This window comes from Nannospalax galili, unplaced genomic scaffold, assembly GCF_000622305.1.
Source record: "Nannospalax galili isolate Female #2095 unplaced genomic scaffold, S.galili_v1.0 scaffold2538, whole genome shotgun sequence".
Classification (NCBI taxonomy): domain Eukaryota; kingdom Metazoa; phylum Chordata; class Mammalia; order Rodentia; family Spalacidae; genus Nannospalax; species Nannospalax galili.
This window is the reverse complement of record NW_008341667.1, coordinates 58,791-66,903: the sequence shown is the minus strand read 5'-3', so window position 1 is coordinate 66,903 and position 8,113 is coordinate 58,791. Positions and strand designations below refer to the sequence as shown.

Sequence of the window (8,113 nt, the reverse complement as noted above, 5' to 3'; positions counted from 1 at the left end):
TGCCGCTCCCTGACTGCAGCTCCTGCCTAGGTAGCACCACCTATGCAGGGAATGGGACCACAATCAGGATAATGCCCTACAGACACGCTGACACGCTAATCTGATCTGGGAAAACCCTCCATTGATCCTCCCTTCTCAGGTGAATCTAGCCTATGCCATGTTGACGGCTGACCACTAAACTAACTAGGACACATGGAAAGATTGGTGCCTACTGATTTGGAACGTAGCTCAGGTGGTAGAGTGCTTGCCTACTCACAAGACACACTGGATTTGATCTCCAGCACCACATAATTGGGCACGGTTTCCCACAACAGTACTCCCAGTACTTGGGAAGCTGGAGGCACAGAGGATAAGAATTTTCAGGCCATCCTCAGCTACATAGTGAGTTCAAGGCCAGCCTGGGATACATGAGACCCTGTCTCAAATAATAAATTAGTAACACATAAAGCTTAAAAGAATAAAAAAAAAAACCAATCCTACAGCCACGTCTTCCCCATTGTGACACTGTATCCTCAGCTATGAGTCAAAATAAACCCTTCCTTAACATAGATAATTAGTAGTAAGCGTGATACAACTGCGCACACGGGGAGTCTCAGGAGGCCAGGGCTGGCACAGAGCTTGAGCCCAGAAGTTCCTTGAGTTAGCTGAATCTTTTACAGTAGAAGAATTAAACCTCAAGAAAATGGTTACAAAGAGCATGTTTGAGCCCCATCACATAAGAAACTGTCTCCACACAGGGAAGGACAAACTCTGCTGAGAAGTTCACCTCTAAGATGGCGGTTTCCTGACTCTATGTTTGATGTCTCCCTCTTCCAAGCTTTCTACTCTGAAAGTACTGATTCTGTAATCAGGAAAGAGGCTCCAACTTCAAAACATCAAGGCTAGGACGGCAGCTGGGCTGACAGAGGGCTTCCTGAGATGCACAAAGCCCTGGGTTTAGTCCTTGCACACTAGAGACCATGCTGGTGTTGAACACCCATGATTCCAGCACTCAGGAGGTGGAGACAGGAAGATTGGAAGGCCATCCTTGGTTACATAGTGTGTTCAAGGTCAACCTGGGCTACCTGAGACCATGCCTATAAAAAATAAAAATAAAAAAAATGAATGAAGGAAAGAAAAGAAAAACGCATATAAGCTGATGGCCTACAAGTTCAGCTACTCCCTTGGGGCCGTGTCCCCCCAGCTGCAGGGTGCAGGTCTTACCCTATGGCCAATGACGGAGCACCCAGCACCTAAGCAGGCTGAGACAGGGCAGCAATGAGGCCAGCTTGGGCTACATGGAGAGGTGGAGACCAGACTGAGCTACACGGAGATAAAGGCCAGCCTGAGCCACACGGAGGTGAAGACCGGCCTGAGCTACATGGAGATAAGGTCCAGCCTGAGCTACGTGGCCAGCCCTACGAGAGAAGGGCCGAACGGTGACTATCCCACAGACTTCCCAAGCCCTGGAACTTACTTCTCTCAGGCAGCGAGATCTGCCCGACCAAGAGGGGAAACTGCTTCCCGCTTTCCTGAGCTGAGGACAACAGAGCGGAGAGTTGAGGGTGCGAGACACAGCCCTCCCGCACGCATGTGCACACCAGTGCGGCCTGACTGCGCCTGCGTCAAGGACTGCACGGTCTACAACTCCATGCGGACCGTGAGCCAGTCTGGAGCCTTCCCGCGAAAGCTTCATCCAACCAGAAAGCGCCAGCCCTCCGGCTGCGCAACAGCCAACCAGAAACAGGATCTGGACCTCAGAGCCCGACCCTGAGGCGCTCTGGACCAATGAGCATCCGCGGAGCCAGGCTTCACTAGCCTTCGCAACCATGGCTGCAGCGAGCGCCAGGCGTAGAGGCGGCTGCAGTGGCCGGAGGAGTCCAGCATGGTGAGGCTCGGGCGGGCGGGAAGGCCGGGCCGCAGGTTCTACCTGCAGCAAGGGCGACGGCCGCCCCGGCTCGGGTCTGTTCAGGACCTGGCGTCCCGCGGGGTGCAACGTCTGGCGGGCACGGCATCTGGCGGGCTGCAGCTGTTGCGCGTGAGCTCCAGGCAGTTGAGGCGGCTTAGAGGAGCGTCAAGGTGGCTGCGGTGGCCGGAGGAGTCCAGCATGGGGAGGCCGGGCTGCGGGGAGGGCGACGGCCGTCCCCGGCTCTGGTCTGCTCAGGACCTGGCATCCTGCGGTGGCTGCGTCTGGCGTGTGTGGGGGTCTGGCGTGTGTGGGGGTCTGGCGTGCGTGCCGTCTGGCCTGCGTCTCCTGGGCCTCCCGGCCCGCTGCTCCCTGCGGGCAGCCAGGGGCCCCTGAGCACCAGGAACGGCGGTGCTTCGGCCCAGGCTGCCCGGCGTGAGTATCAGGACGCTCAGGGAGGACGAAGTTGCTGCCCCTAGGAGCTCTGACGTACTGTCTGCCCCTGGGGTTTCTGGAGGGGGACGCTTCCGGCCGCAGATTCAAGGCGTAGGATGACCAGGTCAGGTCTGCAGCCCGAGAGCCCCAGTCCTCTGGGAAGGAGCCTGTCTGGGTTCGGTATGTGCATAGCAGTCCCTGGAGAGGCCACGACGGGGCGCTGGGGGGGCGTTACTTCAGCACTGAGCTCAGCACTCAGCAGCTCCCCAGCCAAGCTCAGTACCCAGCAGCTCCCCAACCCAGCTGAGGACCTTTGAAGGGTCTGTGTCTACTCGAAGGAACAGGCCCATGTAGCAAGGGCGGAAGGGAATGGACACCTGGGCCACAGGGTCTGGGCGCTTCCTGCCTCGGCCTCCAGGGCTCTGGTGACTGTCCGTGACCGCCAAGTCTGGCTTCACCATTTCATGTCCGCAGTTTGGTCCCTGTGACTCAGGGACAAATACAGTAGTGCGGTTCTGGAGCACAGTGAGCACGGGTACGAATCTCGATGGAGTGCTGCCTACTGTATGCCTCAGCTGGAGTGCTGTTCACTAAGTCTCTGTTCTGGATAGGGTTAGTTGTCAACTTGACACACCTGGGTAGAGGAGCCTCATTTGGGGAATTACTATTCCCTCCATAGGACTGGCCTGGGGCCGTGCCTGTGGGGCATCTTGGTGGTTGAGTGATGTAGGAGAGCCCAGCCCGCTGTGGATGGTGCCACCCCTGGGCAGGTGGGTCTGTTGCATAAGAAAGCAAGCTGAGCAGGGGCCAGGGGAGCAAGCCAGTAAGCAGTGTTTCTCCATGGCCTGGGCTCCCTGAAGAAGTGTGACCTGGGAGATGTGAGCCAGATAACCCTTTCCTCCCGGTGCTGGTGGTGGTCAGAGTGTTTTGTCACAGCAATGGAGAAACAAAGTGGAACAGTCTCCATTTGTAATGCTTATCTTTTGTAGGGGTTGTTTTCTTTTGACGCATGGTTCCAGCCTTGCTAGGGTTTTAAAATACATTAAGGGGCTGGGTGTGGTGGCACACACCTTTAATCCTAGCACTTGGGAGGCAGAGGCAGGCAGATCTTTGTGAGTTCGAGGCCAGCCTGGTCTGTATAGTGAGTTCCAGGGGCTACAGGGAGACCCTGTCTCAAAAAGAAAAAAAAAAAACAAAAACAAACAAAAACATTAAAGGACCGTCTTGCTTTTACTATGTAAATCGACGTATCTGTGTGTGCAGCAGCTGCCCTGGAGGTCAGAACAGCTTTGGGTGCTGGTTCTGCACTGTGGTCCTAGAGACTGAATTCTGCTCTCAGGTTTTCAGCAAGCACCTGAACTCACCATGTTTGAAAAAATGTGAGCTGAGACACTGAGATGCCACACAGAATTACACTTCCCATGTCATATAGCTCAAATGCTTTGAGGATGAGTGTCATGTTTGTGTTCTGGTTTCCAGCGCTAGTGCATCTCTATCCACGTGGGGCAGGCGGGTGTCCAGATCGGCAATGCCTGCTGGGAGCTATACTGCCTTGAGCACGGCATTCAGCCTGATGGTCAGATGCCAAGTGACAAAACCATCGGAGGTGGTGACGACTCATTCAACACCTTCTTCAGTGAGACAGGGGCCGGCAAGCACGTTCCCAGAGTGGTGTTCGTGGACCTGGAGCCCACTGTGGTCGGTAGGTGCATAAGGAGTGACGCGGGAGAAGCCCATGTGGGCTCCTGCAGTTCCTCTGCAGGACGGACAGGCTGTTCGAGAGAATGCATGTCGGGAAAGAAGCTCAAAGGGTCGTGACTGGGATCCGAGCTCCTAGTCAGGAAAGCCTAGTGTGTAGGAAGGAGCCACTGTGCCAGCCTTAAGATTGGCTGGAGTGGTTCTCTGATTACCTGGGCTCTGCTCCGATGTCTCATAGACCATGAGCTCCTAATCTGAGCATGAGAAGGTTCCTAGCCCTGCTTTAGCTCTTCATTAGAAGCTCAAGGTAGTTTCCAGTGAGATGGGAAAGAGCACATTCATTACCCCTGGGAGATGAGTGAGTACATCCCTTAACAGCTTGTGAGACTCAAACCACATAGTGCCCTGGTGGCACTGTTCTGCCAAGGTCAAGATGACTTTGTGACTGCCCACTTTAAGAGCTTTCCAGCTTCGTTCATTTTCTGTAGGAATAGGTAGGAAAGCCATGTTCCTGTGGAATTACCTGAGAGAGCACTCACTTCACAGGGAGCTGGTTCAGCTGGCATTGGTACAGTTAGTTGACTTTGTCTTCCTAGAGCCATAAAGGTTTTTGACTTACCAGGTGTTGTGGCTCACACCTGTAATCCCAGCACCTGGGAAGCTGACAGTACAGTCCTCTTTGAGGGCCGCTTGGGTCAAGCTGCAAGACCCTGTCTCAAACCCAAACAAATTGCATGTGTGGTTTATGTATCAGCAGACATTTTCGAGGGGCACTGTTGACTTGAGTGTAATGTGCCCTTTGTGGAATTGAATGGTCCTTGAGTATGTCCATCGATGGCTACAATAGGCCTGAAAGACTCAAGCCGTGTGGTCTCTCTGTAGATGAAGTACGCACAGGGACCTATAGGCAACTCTTCCACCCAGAGCAGCTGATCACTGGGAAGGAAGATGCGGCTAATAATTATGCCAGAGGTCATTACACCATCGGTAAGGAGACCGTCGACCTCGTCCTGGACCGGATCCGCAAACTGGTGAGAGGATTGCAGAGGAGGCTTTATGGGGTGGTTGTCCTACTCGAGAGTCTACTATGGTAGGGTAGGCAGAGGGGGTGTTTTTTGACAAATCTATCAGAATTGGGAATCTGACTTGGGTTGTGAGGCATCAATAGGTCTGCACTGTGTTGTTGCTTCTAAGTGCAGTGTGCATGTTGCAGACAACCTGGTCTGCGCCCCCTGGCAGAGGTGGAGGGTGAGCGTGGGCTTGGATGCTGCGGCACGGCTTCGCTTACATCAACTGCTTTCTCATAGGCAGACCTGTACACAGGACTGCAGGGCTTCCTCATCTTCCACAGCTTCGGAGGCGGCACGGGCTCGGGGTTCGCATCCCTGCTCATGGAACGGCTCTCGGTGGACTACGGCAAGAAGTCTAAGCTGGAGTTCGCCATTTACCCAGCCCCTCAGGTCTCCACAGCTGTGGTAGAGCCCTACAACTCCATCCTGACCACACACACGACCCTGGAACATTCTGACTGTGCCTTCATGGTCGACAACGAAGCCATCTATGACATCTGTAGGCGCAACCTGGACATTGAACGTCCCACATACACCAACCTCAATCGCCTGATAGGGCAGATTGTGTCCTCCATCACAGCCTCCCTGAGGTTCGATGGGGCCCTGAATGTGGACCTGACAGAATTCCAGACCAACCTGGTGCCATACCCTCGAATCCACTTCCCACTGGCCACCTACGCCCCAGTCATCTCAGCTGAGAAGGCCTACCATGAGCAGCTCTCAGTGGCCGAGATCCAGTGCCTGCTTCGAGCCAGCCAATCAGATGGTCAAGTGTGACCCTCGCCATGGCAAATACATGGCCTGCTGCATGTTGTACAGGGGGGATGTTGTCCCGAAAGATGTCAATGCGGCTATCGCTACCATCAAGACCAAGCGCACTATCCAGTTTGTAGATTGGTGCCCAACTGGATTTAAGGTATGACTGGGTGCTGTGGCTTTGTACCTGTCCGCAGGCAACAGACCCTGCCCAGGGCCATAGCCCTGGGGGAGAATTCTTGTTCCATGTGGTCTACAAAGAGAGCTTGTGTGCAGTCATTAATTTGCACCTTATGCTGTGTGTCCTTTTCCTTAAAGCCCCAGTTACCAAAGCAAGCAGTGAGTTTTTTCCCGTCAGGGAAGGTGAAGACTTCCCAAGAAGCATCTGTTCGCGGATGTGCGGGAATCCAGTTTTCCTCCCAACTGAAAGTGGTTCTGTGAGCAGTAAAGAGCTGGCCTATGGGGACCTATCAAGTTGCAGCCTGTCGGTCCAGACAGTGTTTACCACACCAGGTAGACCCTGTCAATCTCTTTGCTCTAAGTTCCTTTTTATCCGTGTCCATGTGATTAACCACACATTATTGTACAACCATTCGCTTGGAGACACGCTAGCTTCCACGTTTAAAAATATTTTGCATTTTTAACTGGGCATGCATGGTATCAGATGCCTGTAATCCCAGCACTAGAGAAGCAGAAGAGAAGGATCAGGAGTTCAAGGTCATCCTTGGCTACATAGCGGGTTTGAAGTCGGCCTGGACCTACACGAGGCCACGTTTCAAAAGCAATTTTTGTGTCTTTTGAATTATAAAAATTGGGAAAATATCAAAGTTGGAAGGCTAAAAAGCTGAATACTCTTCCTAGAGCTTATTGTCCTTACAGAGCAAGAGGTGATCTGTGCATATATATACATTATACAGCTGACACTGCTTGACAGAGGCCAGCAGACCTGAGCAAAGGATGTGTGTGCCTCCTAACTAGATAAGGGACTCAGGATGAATGCTGCATTTTGAATTTAAGAATGGAGCCCTTTGTGCCATGTGCCGTGTGCCATGCTTGATTTGACTTGACTGGCAAGAAGGGGCTTCTCACCCTCACTTGCAGTTTTTAAGGACTGTAGGACCCAGAAAGTGGGCAGCACTACTGCTTGGAAAGGCCGGCTAAGGTGGTCTCCATCGTGGAGGGTGCTCGTTGATGGGGATAGTCCCATTTGCCTTTGTCCTGGCTGTGTTCCTAACTGCTGCTAACAGCCATCTGTTCACAGAACAGAAGGGTCACCGCCTTAGCACACCCCAGGTGCTCATTAGCCTTCAGCGCCAACATGCTCTCCTTCCCTGATTCTAAGGCTAAGCAGGTGTTTTCTACACACAGGTGCATAGGTTTCTGCTCGGTTTTCTTTAGTTGGTGTGCAATGTTTTGGACGTACTTACATGCCAGGGTAAGGGTTCTTCTTTTGCATGTTTTACCATGTTGGGTGCATAACTGTGTTCATTTGCAGTTTGGGCCATTGGTGTTTCAAGTAAGTACTTAAAACTGTGTTGCCTTGTGTAGGTGAGTCCAAAAACTGAAATTATAGGACCAACAGATACTGTGAATTCCCCAAAGTATGAGTAAATAGATTTACACTGGGTCCACAGCTCCCAACTTTGAATAAACATTGTTGATGTCAGAATAAACGTTGACTTTCTTTGGCAGGTGGGTATTAACTACCAGCCCCCCACTGTGGTCCCAGGAGGAGACCTGGCCAAGGTGCAGCGGGCCGTGTGCATGCTGAGCAAGACGACTGCCATCGCAGAGGCCTGGGCCCACCTGAACCACAGGTTTGACCTCATGTACACCAAGCGAGCCTTTGTGCACTGGTATGTGGGGGAAGGAATGGAGGAAGGAGAGTTCTCGGAGGCTCAGGAGGACCTGGCCGCGCTGGAGAGGGATTATGAAGAGGTGGGCATGGACTCCGTGGAAGCGGAGGCTGAAGAAGGGGAGGAGTACTGAGTGTGAGGATCCAGCTGGCTGCCAGCCCTCTGCTCCCACCATTGTCCTTACATGATTAGCTACTTATAAAGTTCCCATATTGAGGCATTTGTCCTGTGTGCCATGCTTAACGTCCTGTTTAGACACCTGCCTTTTCCAAGTGAATTTCTTGGGGAAAAATGTTTTTGGAGAAATTTTTCTAAGCATGCCTGTGTGTTCATCTGAAAGTAACTAGAGTAGGAAATCAGTACAGGATGATTTTCTTAGAAATTATGAACTCCTGGGGCTGGAGAGATGGCTC

The 8,113-nt window shown here is 52.7% G+C and overlaps 1 pseudogene; it reads left to right on the top strand.

The window, feature by feature from the left end:
* The first annotated feature begins 3,840 nt into the window (after positions 1–3,840).
* On the top strand, positions 3,841–7,841 carry LOC103737435 (annotated as a pseudogene).
* The last annotated feature ends 272 nt before the right edge of the window (positions 7,842–8,113 follow it).